Source organism: Nycticebus coucang, chromosome 5, assembly GCF_027406575.1.
Source record: "Nycticebus coucang isolate mNycCou1 chromosome 5, mNycCou1.pri, whole genome shotgun sequence".
NCBI lineage: Eukaryota > Metazoa > Chordata > Mammalia > Primates > Lorisidae > Nycticebus > Nycticebus coucang.
The window spans coordinates 127,106,179-127,129,180 of record NC_069784.1 but is presented as its reverse complement, the minus strand read 5'-3'; the positions used below and the strand labels follow the sequence as shown (position 1 = coordinate 127,129,180).

At 39.7% G+C, this 23,002-nt stretch overlaps 1 protein-coding gene and 1 pseudogene across 4 annotated transcripts in view; one reads left to right on the top strand and one right to left on the bottom strand.

The window, feature by feature from the left end:
- ARMT1 (acidic residue methyltransferase 1) overlaps window positions 1-23,002 on the bottom strand; it is a 205,892-nt gene that overhangs the window by 138,322 nt on the left and 44,568 nt on the right. The gene's annotated exons all lie outside the window — the stretch shown is intronic.
- Window positions 13,785-14,561, top strand: LOC128586550 (prenylated Rab acceptor protein 1-like; annotated as a pseudogene).

Genomic DNA, 23,002 nt, shown 5'->3' with positions numbered 1-23,002 from the left:
AGGTTACACTGATTGCATTTTTTAGGTAAAGTCCCTCTTGCAATCGTGTCTTGCCCCCAGAAGGTGTGGCACACACCAAGGCCCCACCCTCCTCCCTCTTTCCCTCTCTCGGCTCTTCTTTTCCCCACCCCTCCCTCCTTCTCTCTCTGCTCTCCCCTTCCCCCGCCCCCTCCATGACCTTAATTGTCATTAATTGTCCTCATATCAAAATCGAGTACATAGGATTCATGCTTCTCCATTCTTGTGATGCTTTACTAAGAATAATGTCTTCCACTTCCATCCAGGTTAATACAAAGGATGTAAAGTCTCCGTTTTTTTTTTTTAATAGCTGAATAGTATTCCATGGTATACATATACCACAGCTTGTTAATCCATTCCTGGATTGGTGGGCATTTAGGCTGTTTCCACATTTTGGCGATTGTAAATTTCCTTTAATCTACTTAAACAGAACAATGTCCAGCCCAGAATTCTGTACCCTGCTAAACTAAGCTTTAAAATTGACAGAGAAATCAAATCATTTACGGACATACAAACATTGAGGAAATTCGCCACAACAAGACCAGCTCTACAGGACATACTTCAACCTGTTCTACACACTGACCATCACAATGGATCAGCAGCAAAGTAAGAACTCATAAATTAAAGGACAGACCCTAACCTCCACACTGATGCAAAAGATAAAACTAAGCAATGTACTCTCACAAAATAAGATGAATAGAATACTACCACACTTATCAATTATCTCAATAAATGTTAATGGCTTCATCTGTATTTTCAGCGTTCTCCATCACCGCCATCACAGCCTGAGCTCTGCCTTCTGTCAGATAAGTGGCAGGGTTGGAGTCTCGCAGGAGCTTGAACCCTACTGTAAACGGTGCTTGGGAATCTAACGCCTGAAGATCTGAGGAGCAGATATAATGCACTTGAATCATCCCCAAACCATCCTCTCCCTTCCCCCATTCATGGAAAACTCCATGAAACTGGTCCCTAGTGCCAAAAAAATCTGGGGACTGCTGGTGTAAAGATTTTCTTTGACTCCTCTCACAGCTAATTATTTCTAAAGTCTTTTCTCTGTAAGGTTCCCCAGAAGATCCGGCGTCTGTTTTGTTTTGTTTTTTTTAGACAGAGTCTCCCTCTGTTGGCCCAGGCTAGAGTGCTGTGGCACCAGCCTAGCTCACAGCAATCTCAGATTTCTGGCTTCAAGAAATCCTCCTGCTGGGATGGCTGCTGAAAGACGGTGGCGTGGGTGGACAGTGGCCAGGGATGGCGGAGTGTGAGGATGGAGCCAGTGTCTGGGCTGCTCTCCTGGGCACTGAGCAGAGTCCTGTGGCTCTTGGGCTTCTCTGAGCAGGGAGCTGCCCCGCAGCCCTGGGTCATGGAAGAAAAGGCGCTAGAGATTTATGATTTGATTTGAACTATTTGGGACCCAGAGAAGCCCAATACTCTAGAAGAACTGGAAGTGGTAACAGAAAGTTGTGTGGAGGTTCAGAAGATAAATGAAGAAGACTATCTGGTTGTTATCAAGTTTACACCAACAGTACCTCATTGCTCTTTGCGACTTATATTGGGCTGTGTTTAAGAGTAAAACTTCAGCAGTGTTTACCGTTTAAACACAAGTTGGAAATCTACATTTCTGAAGGAACCCACTCAACAGAAGAAGACCTCGATAAGCAGATGAATGACAAAGACTGAGTGACAGCTGCCAGGAAAAACCCCAACTCACGGGAAATTGTGGAACAGTGTGTCCTTGAACCTGACTGATAGCTGTTCTAAGAGCCACCAAACTGTAACTGATACATTTGTTTACCAGGCGTCCTCAAACCGTAGGCCACATGAAGCGGTGTGAATTGTATTTCTTCCCATTTTGCTTTTTACTTCAAAATAAGGGATACTTTTTGATATCTGTATCTTTTTGCTGATACCATGAATTTTATTTAAAATCATATTAGATTAATTTAGAACAAATACACTTATAAGTTATTTTTTGAAGTAATGTTTGACCTGCTTTTTAGGATCCATAATAAAATTATACTGCAAATCTTTGAACTCATTCTTTGCTTAATTTTTTCATTCTCAAAGACTTCATAATATAAAAAGAATAAAAAATACTGAGGCAGACAAAAAGTGAGAATTCACAGATTTTTTTTCATCATTTTGTTGTGTGTTATAAATTTCTTTTCCTTTCTTTTCTTTTCTTTTTCTTTTTTTGACAGGATTTCACACTGTTGCCTGGGTTAGAGTGCAGTGGTATCATCATAGCTCACTGCAGCTTTAATCTCCTGAGCCCAAGCCATTCTCTTGCCTCAGCCTCTGAAGTAGCTGGGACTATAGGAGTGCATTACCATGCCTAGATAATTTTTAAATTTTTTGTAGAGACGGGGGTCTCACTATATTACTCAGATTGGACTTGAACTCTTGGCCTCAAGGGATTGTCCTTCTTTGGTCTCCCAAAGTGCTAATATTTTAGGTGTGAACCACCACGCCTAGCCTGTCATATGTGATGAATTTCTAAAGACAGAGGGTTTTGAAAATCTATTTTTACTTCAGGTAGATCATTTTTAACAAGAATACATAATTTTAAAATATTTATATTACATGGTCATGTACCCCAATTGGCAGGAAGTGCACTTAGTTTATCATAATTATTGTATTATTAAATATTAGTTATTTCATAGCAATGGTCATAATGATAATAGCTTTGGATTTAATTGGGAACTCAAAGATACCATTCTGTTCAATAAACAAACAGCAAATTATATGAACTGCAAGAGCAAAGACAGGGCCTGAGGCGCAGGCTCTGGGAACTCAGAACAGCTTCACTTCTACAGGGGAATTTAGCAGGGACAGAAACAAATTCCCGCAAAGTTGTTCTGTTCTGTTCTGTCAGTAACATCAATCGGGGTGGGGCTGGAACTGAGTGAACACCCCCCAGACTCCATCAAGCACCCAAGATTGTCAGGCCTCACCTCCTCCTGCTGGATAGAGGCAGAGCACAGCGGCCTGGCTGAACAGAAATAGATTTCCTTATGATTCAGGAAGGTGCAAACACCTAAAGCATCTGTTCACTAGGGGCAACTGGGTCACAGCCCTGAGGGGCTATCAGTGACTGGGTGTGACAGAGGTGCAAGGTGGGGAAGGACGCATCAACCTTCCTAGACTAATCTATTTTCTGGGTGGGTCCTCCTGACTCCATGAAGAACCGGAGCAAGCCATATCTGAGTTGTCACCAGACCTCTGAGATTCAGTTGCCAAAGACCTTTTAAACTCTCCCACCTGAGACAGGTGCTGACTGAGACAACTGATTTGGACCTTTTGAACTGGGTCAATCACCGGAGGACTATTCAAGTGGTGCCCTGGGTGTGTGGCTGTAGGAAGGTTTGATTTTCCTTTTCCAATTGTTCCCTGGGGGGGGGGGGTGACTTAATTGGTGGTAGTTCTCCAAAGCTGAGACTTCAACCAGAGTAACTGTTTCAACAGGGTCTAACAGAGACCAGCTGAAAAAAGACAGAACCACTTAGCCACCCACACCAAACAGGTCCCCAGTTTCTCAGGTCATAGCACTGTACGGGTCCTTGACAAACCTCCAGGGGAAAAATCAAACGGTGTAAAACAATCATGGGCGGAATCAGCGGAAAAACTTGGCTAACATGAATAACCAGAATAGATCAACCCCACCAGGGAAAGATATGGAAGATGTAACTGAAGATCCCATTCATAAATAGGTGGCCAAGATGTCAGAAATCAAATTCAGAATTTGAATTGCAAACGAGATTAATAGAATGGAGGAAAATTTGGAATTAGAAATCCAAGGAGCAATTCAAAAGTCAGAATAAGAAATTTGAGGAGAAATTCAAAAGTTGTCTCAAGAATTTAACGAATTTAAAGACAAAAACACCAAAGATTTTGACACACTGAAGCAAGAACTTACAGCCCTCAAAGATCTGAAAAATACAGTAGAATCCCTCAGTAACAGAGTGGAGCAAGCAGAAGAAAGGATTTCTGACATTGAAGACAAAGCCTTTGAACGCTCCCAAACTCTCAAAGAGGAAGAGAAATGGAGAGCAAAAATGGATCATTCTCTCAGAGAGCTCTGGGATAATTCAAAGAAAGCTAATATCTGCATCATTGGAATCCCTGAAAGTGATGAAGTGGCCTCTCAAGGCACAGAGGCCCTTCTCCATATAATTATGAAAGAGAATTTTCCAGACATGCCAAGATATTCTGAAATTCAGATAGCAGACAGTTTCAGAACCCCAGCATGACTCAATCCAAATAAGACATCCCCCAGGCATATCATAATTAACTTCACTAAAGTTAATATGAAGGAGAAAATTCTGAAAGCAGCCAGATGTAAGAAATCCATTACCTACAAAGGGAAGAATATTAGAATGACTGCATATCTCTCTGCTGAAACATTTCAAGCCAGAAGAGGGTAGTCATCGACTTTTAATCTCCTAAAACAAAATAACTTTCAACCCCGATCCTGTATCCAGCTAAACTGAATTTCATTTATGATGGAGAAATTAAATACTTTAATGACATTCATATGTGGAAGAAATTTGCCATAACCAAACCAGCTCTTCAGGATATTCTCAAACCTATCCTCCATAATGACCAGCCCAATCCTCTACCACAAAAATAAACTTTTGATCAAACTCCAAATTCCACAGTGGTGAGAGGATTAAAAATGTCCACTGGACGTTCGAAAAACTTGATACCCAAAATTTTACCAGACTTATCAATATTCTCTATTAACGTGAACAGCTTAAACTATCCTCTAAAGAGGCATAGGTTAGCTGACTGGATACAAAAACTCAGGCCAGATATTTGCTGCATACAAGAGTCACATCTTACCTTAAAAGATAAATATAGACTCAGGGTGAAAAGATGCTCATCCATATTTCAGGCAAATGGTAATCAGAAAAAAGCAACTGTTGCAATTCTATTTGTAGACACAATAGGCTTTAAACCAACAAAAGTAAGGAAGGACAAGAATGGTAGCTTCATATTTGTTAAGGGTAATACTCAATATGATGAGATTTCAATTATCAATATTTATGCACCCAACCAGAATGCACCTCAATTTACAAGAGAAACTCTAACAGACATGAGCAACTTGATTTCCTCTAGCTCCATAATAGTCAGAGATTTCAACACTCCTTTGGCAGTCTTGGATAGATACTCCAATAAGAAGCTGAGCAAAGAAATTTTAGATTTAAACCTAACCATCCAACATTTGGATTTAGCAGACATCTACAGAACATTTCATCCCAACAAAACTGAATACACATACTTCTCATCAACTCACAGAACATACTCCAAAATCCATCACATCTTAGGTCACAAATCTAACCTCAGTAAATTTAAAGGAATAGAAATTATTCCTTGCATTGTCTCAGACCACAATGGAATAAAAGTTGAACTCAGCAACAACAGGAATCTGCATGCTCATACAAAAACATAGAAGTTAAATAACCTTATGCTGAATGATAGCTGGGTCAGAGAAGAGATTAAGAAGGAAATTGCCAAATTTTTGGAACAAAACGACAATGAAGACATGAATTATCAGAACCTCTGAGACACCGCAAAGGCAGTCCTAAGAGGGAAATTTATAGCACTGCAAGCCTTCTCAAGACAACAGAAAGAGAGGAAGTTTACAACTTAATGGGACATCTCAAGCAACTGCAAAAGGAAGAACATTCCAACCCCAAACCCAGTAGAAGAAAAGAAATAACCAAAATTAGAGCAGAATAAAATGAAATTGAAAACAAAAGAATTATACAACAGGTCAATAAATCAAAAAGCTGGTTTTTTGAAAAAGTCAATAAAATAGATAAACCTTTGGCTAACCTAACCAGGAAAAAAAGAGTAAAATCTCTAATCTCATCAATCAGAAACAACAAAGACGAAATAACAACAGACTCCTCAGAAATTAAAAAAATCCTTAATGAATTTACAAGAAACTTTATTCTCAGAAATATGAAAATCTAAAGGAAATTGACCAATACTTGGAAGCACGTCACCTTCCAAGACTTAGCCAGAATCAAGTGGAAATGTTGAACAGGCCTATATCAAGTTCTGAAATAGCATCAACCATACAAAATCTCCCTATAAAGAAAAGCCCAGGACCAGATGGCTTCATGTCAGAATGCTACCAAAACTTTAAAGAAGAACTAGTACCTATATTACTCAACCTCTTCCAAAATGTAGAAAAACAAGAAAGACTACCCAACACGTTCTTCTATGAAGCAAACATCACCCTGACCCCCAAACAAGGAAAAGACCCAACAAGAAAAGAAAATTATAGACCAATATCACTAATGAATATAGATGCAAAAATATTCAACAAGATCCTAACAAACAGAATCCAGCAACACATCAAACAAATTATACATCATGACCAAGTCGGTTTTATCCCACGGTCTCAAGGCTGGTTCAATATACATAAATCGATAAATATAATTCAGCACATAAACAAATTAAAAAACAAAGACCATATGAATCTCTCAATTGATGCAGAAAAAGCTTTTGATAATATCCAGCATCCCTTCATGATCAGAACACTTAAGAAATTGGTATAGAAGGGACATTTCTTAAACTGATAGAGGCCATCTACAGCAAACTCACAGCCAGTATCATATTGAATGGTGTTCAATTGAAATCATTTCCACTCAGATCAGGAACCAGACAAGGCTGCCCATTGTCTCCACTGCTCTTTAACATTATAATTTAGCCATCGCAATTAGGGAAGAAAAGGAGATCAAGGGTATCCATATAGGGTCAGAAGAGATCAAACTTTCACTCTTCGCAGATGATATGATTGTATATCTGGAAAACACCAGGGATTCTACTACAAAAACTCTTAGAAAGTGATCAAGGAATACAGCAGCATCTCAGGTAACAAAATCAACATTCATAAATCGGTAGCCTTTATATATACCAACAATAGTCAAGCTGAAAAAACAGTTAAGGACTCTATTCCATTCACAGTAGTGCCAAAGAAGATGAAATATTTGGGAGTTTATCTAACAAAGGACATGAAAGATCTCTATAAAGAGAACTATGAAACTCTAAGAAAAGAAATAGCTGCCCCGGGCAATTGAAGCAGCTTCAAAAATACACTACTGGGACCTGATCAAACTAAAAAGCTTCTGCACAGCCAAGAACACAGTAAATAAAGCAAGCAGACAGCCCTCAGAATGGGAGAAGATATTTGCAGGTTAGGTATCCGACAAAGGTGTTTTTTTTTTTTTTTTCATAAAGACAGTCTCACTTTATTGCCCTCGGTAGAGTGCCATGGCATCACACTGCTCACAGCAACCTCCAGCTCTTTGGCTTACATGATTCTCTTGCCTCAGCCTCCAGAGTAGCTGGGACTACAGGCGCCCACCACAATGCCCAGCTATTTTTTTGTTGCAGTTTGGCCGGGGCTGGGTTTGAACCCTCCACCCTTGGCATATGGGGCCGGCGCCCTACTCACTGAGCCACAGGCGCTGCCCCTGACAAAGGTTTAATAACCAGAATCTACAGAGAACTCAAACGTATAAGCAAGAAAAGAACAAGCGACCCCATCACAGGCTGGGCAAGGGACTTGAATAGAAACTTCTCTGAAGAAGACTGGCGCATGGCCTACAGACATATGAAAAAATGCTCATCATCTTTTATCATCAGAGAAATGCAAATCAAAACTACTTTGAGATATCATCTAACTCCAGTAAGATTAGCCCATAGCACAAAATCTCAAGACCAGAGATGTTGGCATGGATGTGGAGAAAAAGGAACACTTCTACACTGTTTGTGGGAATGCAAATTAATACATTCCTTTTGGAAAGATGTTTAGAGAACACTTGGAGATCTAAAAATAGATCTGCCATTCAATCCTATAATTCCTCTACTAGGTATATACACAGAAAACCAAAAATCACATCATAACAAAGATATTTGTACCAGAATGTTTATTGCAGCCCAATTCATAATTGCTAAGTCATGGAAAAAGCCCAAGTGCCCATCGATCCACGAATGGATTAATAAATTGTGGTATATGTACACCATGGATTATTATGCAACCTTAAAGAAAGATGGAGACTTTACCTCTTTCATGTTTACACGCATGGAGCTGGAACATATTCTTCTTAGTGAAGTATCTCAAGAATGGAAGAAAAAGTATCCAATGTACTCAGCCCTACTATGAAACTAATTTATGGCTTTCACATGAAAGCTATAATCCAGTTATACTCTAACAATGGGGGAAGGGGGATAGGGAGGGAAGGGAGTGGGGAGGATGGGCAGAGGGAGGGTGATTGGTGGGATTACACCTGTGGTGCCTCTTATAAGGTACATGTGAAACTTAGTAAATGTAGAATATAAATGTCTTAACACAATAACTAAGAAAATGCCAGGAAGGCTATGTTAACCAGTGTGATGAAAATGTGTCAAACGGTCTATAAAACCAGCGTATGGTGCCCCATGATCACATTAATGTACACAGCTATGATTTAATAATAATAATTTAAAAAAGAAATTAAAATAAAACTTTATCACACTGATCTATCAAACTGCTTTACATCAGCACAAGTAAGGATATACAGATTCTACTTCTAGAAAAAGTTTGTAGAAGTGACAATGATTAAGTACACAAGATCAAATGAAACTCAACATTGTTTAATAACACCTGCATAAATATAAATATTTTTGTGATATATGTGCTGATGAATAATATAATGAATAAGCCTAGGCTTTTCATTTTCACAAGCTTTATAAATTTATCCAACTAAACTCTTTTCTGCTCAACACACATTTTTATCCTATCAGTTGCAACACATCTTATCAGATTCCACTTCAGGTTGGTCTAAATCATTGTTTTTCTCAATTTCTTTGAAAATGTTCTCATCTATAGTTGTTCCACTTTTTCATTCACTTCGATCTTGGCACTGAATTCTCAAATAAAAAATTTAGCAGTGCTGTTAACAATTGTCAACCCACCAAGAGCCAAATAAAATCATTAGAAATCGTTCATGTTGTTTTTAATTGGCTGTTGATGTTGCTCCCAGTGTCCTCAACTCTCTAAACAACAGGTCTTGCTGGAAGGCACATTTCTTTGGCTGCAGCAATCAGCCAAAACATTTAATAATGATTTAATAACTCATTGTTGGTAAATGGCTCTCTTTTCCTGGCTATTAATCACTTGGAAACTTACTTTGGTTGTAGTCTTACTTTATTTTTTATTTTTATGAGGAAATTCTACTATGATGAAATATTTCATTTTAAATGGTCTAACTTATTGGTTACTTTTCTGTGAATTGGAATATTATGAATGTTTAGTCTAGTTACTACAATGTGTATTGTATTATTTTAACATATCTATAGTGTCACTGAGTGATAAACATAATGCTTTGCTGTCTAATTCAACAAAAAATGATATACTCTCCCTGTGTCTTAGAATCATGGCATCTCAAACCCAGTGTTTTCTCTTTTTCTTGTATTGACATGGTGTGTAAATACTGGTAATTTAAAGGTAAAGTAAAATGTCACAGTATGGCAATACATATGGCACTTCAAACACTGCAGTTATGGCTGCACCCACGTGATCTATAGTTTACAGATCAGGAGGACAAAATGATAGGGCCCCACATGCAGCCACCTCTGCAACTCCTTCACTCTGTGGTTGCATTGTGAAAGCAACCACACACAAACCATAAACAAGTACGGCTGTGTTCCTACAAAGTTCCTACAAACTTCCATGTGGACCTTGACACTTCAATTTCATAACATTTCACGTGTCATAAAATATTATTCTTCTTTTGTTGTTTCTCAACCAATTGAAAATGTAAAAATTATTATTCTTCACTCACGGGCCACATAAAAACAGGTAATAACAGATTGAATCTGGCCTAGATCAGTTTGCCTACCCCTGATCTAGGACAAGGTTCAGGATATGGGCACATTTTCTATTTAAATAAATGTATAATAAATTAGTAAACGATTGCGTATGTACTATTCATCTACAACAAAAATCACACAGGTGATAGAGGAATGACTAATGTTTGGTAAAAACTATACAGGGAAACACAGTGAAATTACCTGGCAGTGTGGAGTGAGGTTTATGGTCATGATTTTAAAATGAAACCAGTCAGCTCAATTGTATGATTTTTCCTCCTATATGTTTCAATTGTTTGAGAAAATGGAGCATAGTTACCTTCAACCAAGGTTAGGGTTATTACCTTCAACCAAGGTCAGGGTTATGCCAGGCAAGTAAGATAGAAAGAGGAACAAGGTAATTGATTGTATTTACAAGGGAGTCATTATAATGATGGAACATGAAATTTAAGCTATATAGTAAAGAAAATGAAGATAGGAGGAAAATGAAGGAATATGGGAGCTTGAGAAAAGAGAAGGACAGCACCAATGAATGAGAGGTCTTGATGAGGTCAGAACATTGTTGCAATGGAGCTATTCTAGTTAGTAAATTGAAAGGACAGTAGGTGGTGGTCAGAGTGGGGATGCTTGAAACCAGAGAGTACATTTCTTGATCTAAGCTGTAACCATGGGAACAGGTAGCTCAGTTAAAACATAGGAAAAAAACTCATTGATCTTAAGGCAAGTAATCAGAGAAGTGAATGGTCAAGACGCTGGACAGGTCGCACGGTTGGATGCTGATGTCACCAAGGATGATGACAGAGGAAGACAGCCAAGAACAAGTCTTCAAAAGATGTAGTTGGTACATTACTCCCAGACAAAAGCCAGCCCTCTTTTTGGGTAGCTGAAAATAATAGATTTTCCAGTGAAGATGTTGTAGAGTAAAGCATTTGTCCTGCTTTGAGAAAGGTAGAAATCAGTACATTAGCCTTTAATTGAAATTGAATTATAATTGAGATGTTTCTCTCTCTCTATATATATATATATATACATACACATATATATATAAACATGAAACCCATAAAGTATAAGAGAGAGCTTTTCCTTTTCAAAAAATACTTCAAGTCCTTGGATTCATCCCTAGACTTTAGGCCTTCAAACATTAGTCAAGTAGACAGAGTCTGGAACAAGACTGTCTGAGTTCAAATCCTGGCTTTGTCCAGTTTCTAACTTCTTGATCTTAGACAATTTCCTCTATCTTTTTGGTCCTATCTCCTCATCTGTAGTATAGAAGTAATAATAGTACTTAATCCACAGGGTTGTTACAAGGATTAAGTTATTTCATGCATGTAGTATGCAGAACCTGGGACAAAGTGTCCAAAGCAATCACCATTCTTGTTCTAAATGGAGTATCCCCCCGCAAGACACTGCAAAGAAGGACTGGGAAAGCAAAGTGTTAACTCTTATCCTAAATCACTCAGAACTTGGGAAGTCCATAGGCTTAATTTTTTTTTTTAACTACTCAGGATATAAGAATAGATTTTTAAAGCTTTTTTTTTTACTTTTGGAAAATAAGAATTTTAGAAAGGGGTTGGACGCAACAGAGAGGTGCCTTGCCTCCAAAAACCTAGAGCTTGATTGGCCTCATATGGTTAAAACAAAGCAGAGATATGCAAAACACCTTATAAAGACACACTATCTCTCTAGCAAAGACAGAACTTTAAGTGAATGGAGTATGTTAATATATAAAGAAATTAGGTGATAATCACAAGAGAGGCTAATCCACAATGGATGCTGAGGGCCATGGGGAGAGGGGGTGCCGAGAAGGCGAATGAGCTCCAATGCCAATGTCGTTTCCAGTTGATAACTTTCTTCCTCATTTAAACGAATAAAGATCAAAATTTCACCCTTAAAGCCTGCAAGCCTGAGGGCCTCTAAGTTCTCCCGAAAACCTGTCTTTCCCCAGAATCCTCGTCCAGTCACAGGACGTGTCCTGGAGTGGTCAAGACCACAGGTCATGAAGGTTGCCACTGTGACCGCCTAGCGAGGTGAGTCAGAATGACCCGAAAGCCCCAGTGAGAAAATAATTTTGCTCTCAAAGTTGGAGTTCTTGGAGGACCAATGTTCAAAATGACTCAAAAAACAAAAACAAAAAAAGATGATAATTTGCCAAATGTTCTGTTAAAATCAACTTTCAAAAGCAAATGTGGTTCCCAAATTAAGCAAAAATGTCAGCTTCTTCTGGATCTAGAAAATGCCCTTATTATTTTGGAAAATCTTATGACTTTGACTGGGGGGTGGGAGGGGAAGTGTGGGATTTTCCTGACCCCATTTTAGACATGTGTCCAATTTCTTTTAAAATAGTGCCAATTTTCTTTCAAACAACAACAGATAATCTTGTTTTTAAAAGTTGAGTAAAGACTGTTTCTCGTATGGATTGCTCTGGATTTTCTATGTTGATTCTAACTTCCGGCCGAGGTTTCACAAAATAAATTCAAAATCATTTCAGTAATTTTTCTGATTCAAACAAGGCTAGATTTTATTGCAATTGAGGTTCAGCCAACCTTATGCACATATTAATATATAAAGTGATTCTCATCTACCCCTCTTAGAAACTTCATCATAATAAATTAGTCTAATTTTTGGAAAGAGATTGTATCTTCTGCTGAGTCATAGATTTAACCAACAAATAAAATACCCTATTTATAAACTTGCATTACTAGTCATAAATTTATTTGGTCTATAAAACTTCCTTTTATAAAAGAGAAAAAGAAGCAAGATACAGGAAGCTGAGCCATCAGCTACTCATTTTTTAGAAAAATGAACATCTCAGCTTTCCCAGGGACAGATGGCTCTTGAGATAGTTTTAAAAGTTCAAGCACAAGATACTAAACACTGATTTGAGTGTCAACCGTCTTTATTTTACTTGATAAATCAATCTACCCAATACAGAGCACTGATTAGAATGTACAATGAATGGGCTAAAAAGAGAGTAAAGGGTATTTAATTCTATCCTCAAGAACTTTTAGATTCATGAGGAATGATGAGATTTGTAAAAGAGAGAAAACAAAAAACACAGTATCGGGGCAGCACCTGTGGCTCAACGAGTAGGGTGCTGGCCCCATATACCGGAAGTGGTGGGTTCAAACCTAGCCCTGGCCAAAAGCTGCAAAAAAAAAGCACAGTATCAAAAAACTTAGTCACAGACCAGTATTGCCAAGATTCTAAGTTTATAGCTGGAGTTATAAAAGTACCTGATGATGGTTTGGAAAGGACTTTGCTGGGGAGGCAAATCTTAAGAGAACTCTAAAACATAAAACGAGAAAATGTAAGAATTCTTCTAACTCTAGGCACACTGTGCTTGGAGGTAGCCATCTTGTAACACACATGTAAGCAAAGCTCTCGACTCACTTCTTACACAGTTGAGTGCTTACACACAGTCACAAACACACACACATAAATGCAGCCTGGCCTTCCCAAAAGCAAAAATGTAAATCTCAGGCCCAGGTTTATGTTTTCCAATTGTTGTATCTCAGTCACGTGTATCGCAGAGACTAGTTTGCTTACACCAAAGCTGATTAGATGTGACCTTAAAATCTGGCCTTTGGTGTGTGGCAAAAAAAACTCAAGTGTGTCACTTCCAGGTTTGACCCATAAAAATGCCCTGTGTGATTCTGTGTGCTCTCTCTTCCCCTGTGTTCTGGTTGAATCTTGATTCCAGATTGTTCCTTGAAGCCACATATTGAAGGGGGCAGAGCCACCATCAACCAGGTCCCTCACCCCTGACCTCCCACACTCGCCCTAGCCAAATGTATTTCATCAGAGTACATTTTATTCTGTTAAACCGCTGAGCTTTGGGTGTTTATCTGTTATGGATGCGAGCATAAACTTAACTATATAATGTATCATTTCTTTAAAACACAAAAGCAGGGGTGAGGGAGGGCTCGGGCAGGGCCCGCAGGGTCTGAGGGGCCAGGGGCTCTTCACAGCCGTTCTGCCCTTCACTACACGGAGATGGCGGCCCAGAAGGACCAGCAGAAGGATGCCGAGGCGGAGGGACTGAGTGACACGACCCTGCTGCCGAAGCTGATTCCATCCGGTGCAGGCCGTGAATGGCTGGAGTGGCGCCGCACGACCATCCGCCCCTGGGGCACCTTCGTGGACCAGCAACCTGGGTGAGCTGTGCCAGCGCCTCGTACGCAACGTGGAGTACTACCAGAGCAACTATGTGTTTGTGTTTCTGGGCCTCATCCTGTACTGCGTGGTGACATCCCCCATGTTGCTGGTGGCTCTGGCCGTCTTCTTTGGCACCTGTTACATTCTCTATCTTCGCACGTTGCAGTCCAGGCTTGTGCTCTTTGGCCGAGAGGTGAGCCCAGCTCATCAGTACGCTCTGGCCGGAGGCATCTCCTTCCCCTTCTTCTGGCTGGCTGGTGCGGGCTCAGCTGTCTTTTGGGTGCTGGGAGCCACCCTGGTGGTCACTGGCTCCCATGCTGCCTTTCACCAGATCGAGGCTGTAGATGGCAACTGCAGATGGAACCCGTGTGAGGTGTTCCTAAGAACCTGCCGGCTTCCTGGGCCAGCTGCCCCATCCCAGTCCTCCCCTGTCCTGCATGGCTGTGTGCTCAGGCCCAAGGCATCTGTCCCATCACAAGCCCAGGGAGTGATTCCACCTTTGGAAATAAAGCTGTTAGAGTTCTCATCCAAAAAAAATAAAATAAAATAAAATAAAACAAAAGCAAAAAAGAATCCATGTGACACTGCTGAACTGTGAATCCATTTTCATTTTTAAAGGTAAAAAAATAAAACATTTGAATAGTGAGTAAAACATGTGTAAATGTAGATATAGTTAGAAAAATGCACAACGGGAAAAAATTTTTTAAACACTGCAGGAGTGCAGTGGCATGATCATAGCACTGCAACCTTAAACTCCCGGACTCAAGTGATCTTCCTGCCTCACTCTCAAGTAGCACCAATACAAGTGCACCAATTCCCTTCCTTCCTTCCTTCCTTCCTTCTTTCCTTCCTTTTTTAGCAACAGGGTCTAGGTAAAGGACAACTCCTGGCCTCAAGTAACTCTTCTGCCTCCCGAGATAACAGGCATGAGCTGCTGCACCCAGCTGAAAATTCTTTTTCATATTGGGTCAGACCTGGAATTCACAGAGCTGTTCCCTTCACCCTGGAGAGGGACCAGGACACCTCTGCCTGTGGAGAGAGGGAGACTTTTTATCCACAGAATAAGAAGTTTTTGAGTGTGCTGGGTCCTCCTCCTTGTGTGACACTTCAGTGAAATTTTACAGGGACGCAAATATATGAAACAGATCATCCAAGGTCACTAGGCAATGGTCTGGTTGAAGTGGAAATTAAGAGTGTGGCTCTAGCCCCAAACTGTCCCTGGTACCCTTGGAAACACCTTACCAAAATCCCAGGGCCTCTTAGGAACACAGTTTGAAGGCCACGATTTATATTAATTCAATCACAAGACATCAAGTGCAGTTATAACAAACATCCACAGTTTCCCTTATAACTTATAGTGGTCCTATCATGAACCAGCTTATTTGTACTTTGGGAAATTATTCAGCTTTCAACCTGTGTAAACTCTTAGGTAATAAATTCTACTTTCCTTTAAAATATTCTTTACATTCATCTTTCTTCCATTTTTCTCCACTGTCAGCCTAAGTCAGGCCCATATTATGTGTTGCTTTGCTTCCGTTTCTCCCCAGCCCCTCCATCCACCCTGCGTGCATTCTGGAGTCTGCGATCCTTCATCAGATATAAACTCAGAAACTTCCCATAGCTTTCCTTAGCTGGCACCTGAAACAACAGTTCTCCAGCCTTTCTCCTTTTAAAGCCAATGCATCTTTGTTTAAAGGGAGACGTTTTTCAGGAGCCAAGATCAATTTGGAGATTAGCTTGTTGACCTAGTTAATGGGGGGGGGGACACCCGATTTCCTACTAACAGGCCTCTCTGTGACCCCACTGTACATGCCACTCTAACCCCCTCAAGTTCCTCTACAGAGCCCCAAGTGCCCCCAAAAAACATACATTGAAAACCAGTGGCCAGTAGGATAAAGTCAAAGTTTTGAGTTAAATTTCAGATCGCTAAGAGATATTACTATTTCTCCTTCGATAGTAATCTCTGGAGCCATAGAAAGAGCAGAGGACTTGGACATCATCAGGTGTAAGCCCCAACCTGGCCACTTACTAGCTATGTGGGCCTTGTTGAACCTCTGTCGCCTCATAAATTAAGTTAGAGTAATAACACCTGTGTCAAAATGCTATCATGGTATCACAAGGTGTGTGTCTTTGCAAAATGTATGATAGAGTTCTATGTTTATGGGAGGCAAGACAGATGGTAGCAGAAACTATAGGTTGGGACCTCTTGACCTTGTTCAAATGCAGGTTCTGCCATTTACTGCACTGGCGAATTTCTTACTCTCGGAGTCTGTTCTCATGTGTGTATGACGTCATGAATACAGCATTGCATCTAAACATGAAAACCTTTAGTGGAAGAAGAGGGATATCTCCTTCCATAGCATTTTTTAAGAGCCTTAAAAATCTTTTCTGGAAGCCTTTAGTGGCCCTGCCTCACCTTGGCCAGCGCTGCATGCCACCCCTGAAGCAGTCATTGGAAAGGGGGGTGATACCAACATAGGGAAGGATGCCCAAATAAGGTGGCAGCAGTGCCACCAAGAAAGAAGGAAAAGGGACTTTCGTACAGTCATTCAATTCCTACCCTTGGAGTTCTGTTGCTAAACCAGGCCCCTCAACATCATAGAATATTCCTCATTCCATGAAGAATTACTCTACATAATATCAAGAATCTACAATGTGAAATATTTTCAATGAATTCATTTACTTGTAAATAAGTTCTGGAGGAGAGCAAGATGGCGGCCGAGTAACAGCTTCCTTGCATCTGGGCACCATGAGTCTGGGGAGATATGACTCCAGACATCTCTGGCTAGTGGGATCTGCCTATCATCACCCCTGTGAGGATACAGGAAGTCAGTGAGAGACTTCTGGACCCCAAGAGGAAGACTAAAACAGTGGAAAACCGGCAAGTGGTCGCGTGTGTTCAATCAGTCTAAACCCGCCCGCAACTGTAAGTTCAGTAGCAGCGAGACTGCAAACCGGAAAGGCCTTACCTGTGAACTGTTTTGGTGTCTTTGGACCTGGCACTCAGTTGAACTGCCTTGGGGAGAGCCTGAGCAGGAGTGCGGAGAACATTGGCCGCTGTCTAGGGCCCAGTCTGAGCCGCTGAGCCAGACGGAGCTAATAGTGTTTGGCTGTGGGCAACAGGGAGCCATTGTGAGTGATCTGCCCCGGCAAGCTCCGCCCTCAGGGTCGCAGAGCTAGAATGGGGTGGGAACTGGTAACTTAGAGACTGAATAGCTTAAGGGTGGGGTCTGAGGCGCCTTGCAGCCCTAACCTCAGGGGCAGAGTGAGACCGGTTTTGGCACACTGGGTAAGTGGATAGCCACTTCAGCAGTGATTCCAATGACAAGCACTTTCCTGGGAAAGCTTCTGCTCAGCAAGTTTACAAGTTCAAAGTGGCTTTTAAGTGTACTGAAGAGAGATTTAGGGTGTCTACCTGCTGTGGTTTGAGAAATCAGCAGCCTCCAGTCGTATCAGAACTGTGATTAACATCTCAGACCCCAGAAGACCACGTGTTGCCCAGACAATATTCAACAACATATACATACTGCTTTGTTTTTGGTTGTGTTTTGTTTTTTTTCTTGGTTGTTTTTTTGTTTATTTTGATGTTGATGTTGTTTTGTTATTTAATTTCAACCTTTTCCAAACAAATCTTTTTTCTTTCTCAATTTTTCTAGTTTAATTATAATTTCCTATTGCTGCCTTTTTCAATAACTGGAACTTCATTTTTGCTAGTGTTTCTACCACTATTATTTGGTTTTTCACCCAATTTTATCCCGTAAAGTTTTCTGTTTGCTTGTTTTGGTTTGATTTATAGCATTTTTGTCTTTCCTCTCTACTTCGTGGAGGTGGGGTACTGTGTCTGATCAGGTTAGCAAAGAGCTGCTGACCTCAAGGGAACCACCCAACTGGGTACCCCAGAAGGTGGGTTTTTTTAAGGTTGTGTCAAAGTACCCTACTGTACACCTATATTGCTCTGTCTCGCTCTTTCTGTGCCTCTCTTGTTTCTGTCAATATTCCTTTTACTCACCCCCTCTCCTTTCTCTATCTTTTTTTTTCTTTTCACTCGGTCCTCCTTTCTTTCATCCCTTTCTTGCTCTTCAACCTTCTCACCCTTCTGGTCCTGTACCAAAAGGACTCATCGAACCCTTAGTCCACAGGCACAAGAACTTAAAGAGCAAGAGGAAGTGAAAGGAAAATTAGGGCAAGGAAACAGAGAAAATAAATCACTCATGAGGAAGAATCAGAAGAAAACTCCAGGCAACAAGAAGAACCAGTCCAGAACAACCCCGCCAAGGGACCATGAGATGGCTACTGCAGAGGATTCCACCTGTAAAGAAATGTGAGGAATGACAGAAAGGGAATTTAGAATACACATAATGGAAACAGTGAAGGAAACTGCTAATAAAGTGGAAAATAACCAAAAGGAAATCCAAAAACAGAATCAAATAAGAGATGAACGATATGAAAAATATAAAAAGGATATAGCAGAGCTGAAGGAACTGAAACAGTCAATTAGGGAACTTAAAGATGCAATGGAAAGTATCAGCAACAGGTTAGATCATGCAGAAGAAAGAATTTCAGAGGTAGAAGACAAAGTTCTTGAGATAACTCAGATAGTAAAAGAGGCAGAAAAGAAGAGAGAGAAAGCAGAACATTCACTGTCAGAATTATGGGACTTTATGAAGCGTTCCAACATACGAGTTATAGGAATCCCAGGAGGGGAGGAAGAATGCCCCAGAGGAATGGAAGCCATACTAGAGAATATTATAAAAGAAAATTTCCCAAATATCACCAAAGATTCTGACACACTGCTTTCAGAAGGATATCGGACCCCAGGTCGCCTCAACTCTAACCGAGCTTCTCCAAGACACATTGTGATGAACCTGTCCAAAGTCAAGACAAAAGAAAAGATTCTGCAAGATGCCAGGAGTAAGCGCCAGTTGACCTACAGGGGCAAATCCATCAGAGTGACCACAGACCTCTCTAATGAAACTTTCCAAGCAAGAAGACAATGGTCGTCTACCTTTAATCTACTTAAACAGAACAATTTCCAGCCCACAATTCTGTACCCTGCTAAGCTAAGCTTAAAAAATTGATGGAGAAATCAAATCATTTGCGGATATACAAACATTGAGGAAATTCGCCACAACAAGACCAGCTCTACAGGAAATACTTCAACCTGTTCTGCACACTGACCACCACAATGGATCAGCAACAAAGTCAGAACTGAGAATTTAAAGGACAGAACCTAACCTCCACACTGATGCAAAAGATAAAACTAAGCAATGGACTGTCACAAAATAAGATGAATAGAATACTACCACACTTATCAATTATCTCAATAAATGTTAATGGCTTGAATTCCCCACTGAAGAGACATAGATTGGTTGACTGGATTAAAAAACACAAGCCATCCATTTGCTGTCTACAACAAACACACCTGGCTTCAAAAGACAAATTAAAGCTCTGAGTCAAGGGTTGGAAGACAATTTTTCAGGCAAATGGAATTCAGAAGAAAAGAGGAGTTGCAATCTTATTTTCAGATTCATGTGGATTTAAATCAACTAAAGTCAAAAAAGACAAAGATGGTCACTTCATATTGGTCAAGGGAAAAATACAACAAGAAGATGTTTCAATTCTAAATATTCATGCACCCAATTTAAATGCTCCCAGATTCTTGAAACAGACCTTACTCAGTCTGAAAAATATGATATCTGATAATACCATAATAACAGGGCACTTTAACACTCCTCTTACAGAGCTGGACAGATCCTCTAAACAGAAATTAAACAAAGATATAAGGGATTTAAATGAGACCCTAGAACAACTGTGCTTGATAGACGCATATAGAACACTCCATCCCAAAGATAAAGAATATACATTCTTCTCATCACCCCATGGAACATTCTCCAAAATTGATCATATCCTGGTACACAAAACAAACATCAACAGAATCAAAAGAATTGAAATTTTACCTTGTATCTTCTCAGACCATAAGGCACTAAAGGTGGAACTCAACTCTAACAAAAACGCTCCACCCCACACGAAGGCATGGAAATTAAACAATCTTCTGTTGAATAACAGATGGGTGAAGGAAGAAATAAAACAGGAAATCATTAACTTCCTTGAGCATAACAACAATGAAGACACAAGCTACCAAAACCTGTGGGATACTGCAAAAGCAGTTTTGAGAGGAAAATTCATCGCTTTAGATGCCTACATTCGAAAAACAGAAAGAGAGCGCATCAACAATCTCTCAAGCCATGTTATGGATTGGGAAAAAGAAGAAAAATCTAAGCCTAAACTCAATAGAAGAAAAGAAATATCCAAAATCAAATCAGAGATCAATGAAATTGACAACAAAAGAATCATTCAGAAAATTAATGAAACAAGGAGTTGGTTTTTTGAAAAAATAAATAAAATAGATAAACCATTGGCCAGACTAACGAGAAATAGAAAAGTAAAATCTCTAGTAACCTCAATCAGAAATGATAAAGGGGAAATAACAACTGATCCCACAGAGATACAAGAGATCATCTCTGAATACTACCAGAAACTCTATGCCAAGAAATTTGTCAATGTGAAGGAAATGGATCAATATTTGGAATCACAGCCTCTCCCTAGACTTAGCCAGGAAGAAATAGAGCTTCTGAACAGACCAATTTCAAGCACTGAGATCAAAGAAACAATAAAAAAATTTTCCAACCAAAAAATGCTTCACTCCAGAATTCTATCAAACCTTCAAGGAAGAGCTTATTCCTGTACTGTAGAAATTATTCCAAAAAATTGAGGAAGAAGGAATCTTCCCCAACACATTCTATGAAGCAAACATCACCCTGATACCAAAACCAGGAAAAGACCCAAACGAAAAGGAGAATTTCAGACCAATCTCACTCATGAATATAGACGCAAAAATTCTCAACAAAATCCTAGCCCATAGATTACAGCTTATCATCAAAAAAGTCATTCATCATAATCAAGTAGGCTTCAACCCAGGGATGCAAGGCTGGTTTAACACACACAAGTCCATAAACGTTATCCACCATATTAACAGAGGCAAAAATAAAGATCACGTGATCCTCTCAATAGATGCAGAAAAAGCATTTGATAAAATCCAGCATCCTTTTCTAATTAGAACACTGAAGAGTATAGGCATAGGTGGCACATTTCTAAAACTGATTGAAGCTATCTATGACAAACCCACAGCTAATATTTTACTGAATGGAGTAAAACTGAAAGCTTTTCCTCTTAGAACTGGAACCAGACAAGGTTGTCCTCTGTCACCTTTACTATTCAACATAGTGCTGGAAGTTCTAGCCAATACAATTAGGCAAGACAAGGAAATAAAGGGAATCCAAAAGGGAGCAGAGGAGGTCAAACTCTCCCTCTTTGCTGATGACCTCATTTTATACTTAGAGAACAACAAAGACTCAACCAGAAGACTCCTAGAAGTCATCAAAAAATACAGTAATGTTTCAGCATATAAAATCAATGTCCACAAGTCAGTAGCCTTCGTATACACCAATAATAGTCAAGATGAGAAGCTAATTAAGGACACAACTCCCTTCACCATAGTTTCAAAGAAAATGAAATACCTAGGAATATTACTAACGAAGGAGGTGAAGGACCTCTATAAAGAAAATTATGAAATCCTCAGAAAAGAAATAGCAGAGGATATTAACAAATGGAAGAACATACCATGCTCATGGATGGGAAGAATCAACATTGTTAAAATGTCTATACTTCCCAATGTAATCTATCTATTCAATGCCATTCCTATCAAAATACCAACATCGTACTTTCAAGATTTGGAGAAAATGATTCTGCGTTTTGTATGGAACCAGAAAAAACACCATATAGCTAAGGCAGTTCTTAGTAATAAAAATAAAGCTGGGGGCATCACCATACCAGATTTTAGTCTGTACTACAAAGCCATACTGGTCAAGACAGCATGTTACTGGCACAAAAATAGAGACATAGACACTTGGAATCGAATAGAAAAGCAAGAAATGAAACTAACATCTTACAACCATCTAATCTTCGATAAACCAAACAAGAACATACCTTGGGGGAAAGACTCCCTATTCAATAAATGGTGTTGGGAGAACTGGATGACTACATGTAAAAGACTGAAACTGGACCCATACCTTTCCCCACTCGCAAAAATTGATTCAAGATGGATAAAGGACTTAAATTTAAGGCATGAAACAATAAAAATCCTCAAAGAAAGCATAGAAAAAACACTGGAAGATATTGGCCTGGGGAAAGACTTCATGAAGAAGACTGCCATGGCAATTGCAACAACAACAAATAAACGAATAGGACTTCATCAAACTGAAAAACTTCTGTACAGCTAAGGAGACAATAACCAAAGCAAAGAGACAACCTACACAATGGGAAAGGATATTTGCATATTTTCAATCAGACAAAAGCTTGATAACTAGGATCTATAGAGAACTCAAATTAATCCACATGAAAAAAGCCAACAATCCCACATATCAATGGGGGCAAGAGACATGAATAGAACCTTCTCTAAAGATGACAGACGAATGGCTAACAAACACATGAAAAAATGTTCATCATCTCTATATATTAGAGAAATGCAAATCAAAACAACCCTGAGATATCACCTAACCCCAGTGAGAATGGCCCACATCACAAAATCTCAAAACTGCAGATGCTGGCGTGGATGTGGAGAGAAGGGAACACTTTTATACTGCTGGTGGGACTGCAAACTAGTACAACCTTTCTGGAAGGAAGTATGGAGAAACCTCAAAGCACTCAAGCTAGACCTCCCATTCGATCCTGCAATCCCATTACTGGGCATCTACCCAGAAGGAAAAAAATCCTTTTATCATAAGGACACTTGTACTAGACTGTTTATTGCAGCTCAATTTACAATCGCCCAAATGTGGAAACAGCCCAAATGCCCACCAACCCAGGTATGGATTAATAAGCTGTGGTATATGTATACCATGGAATACTATTC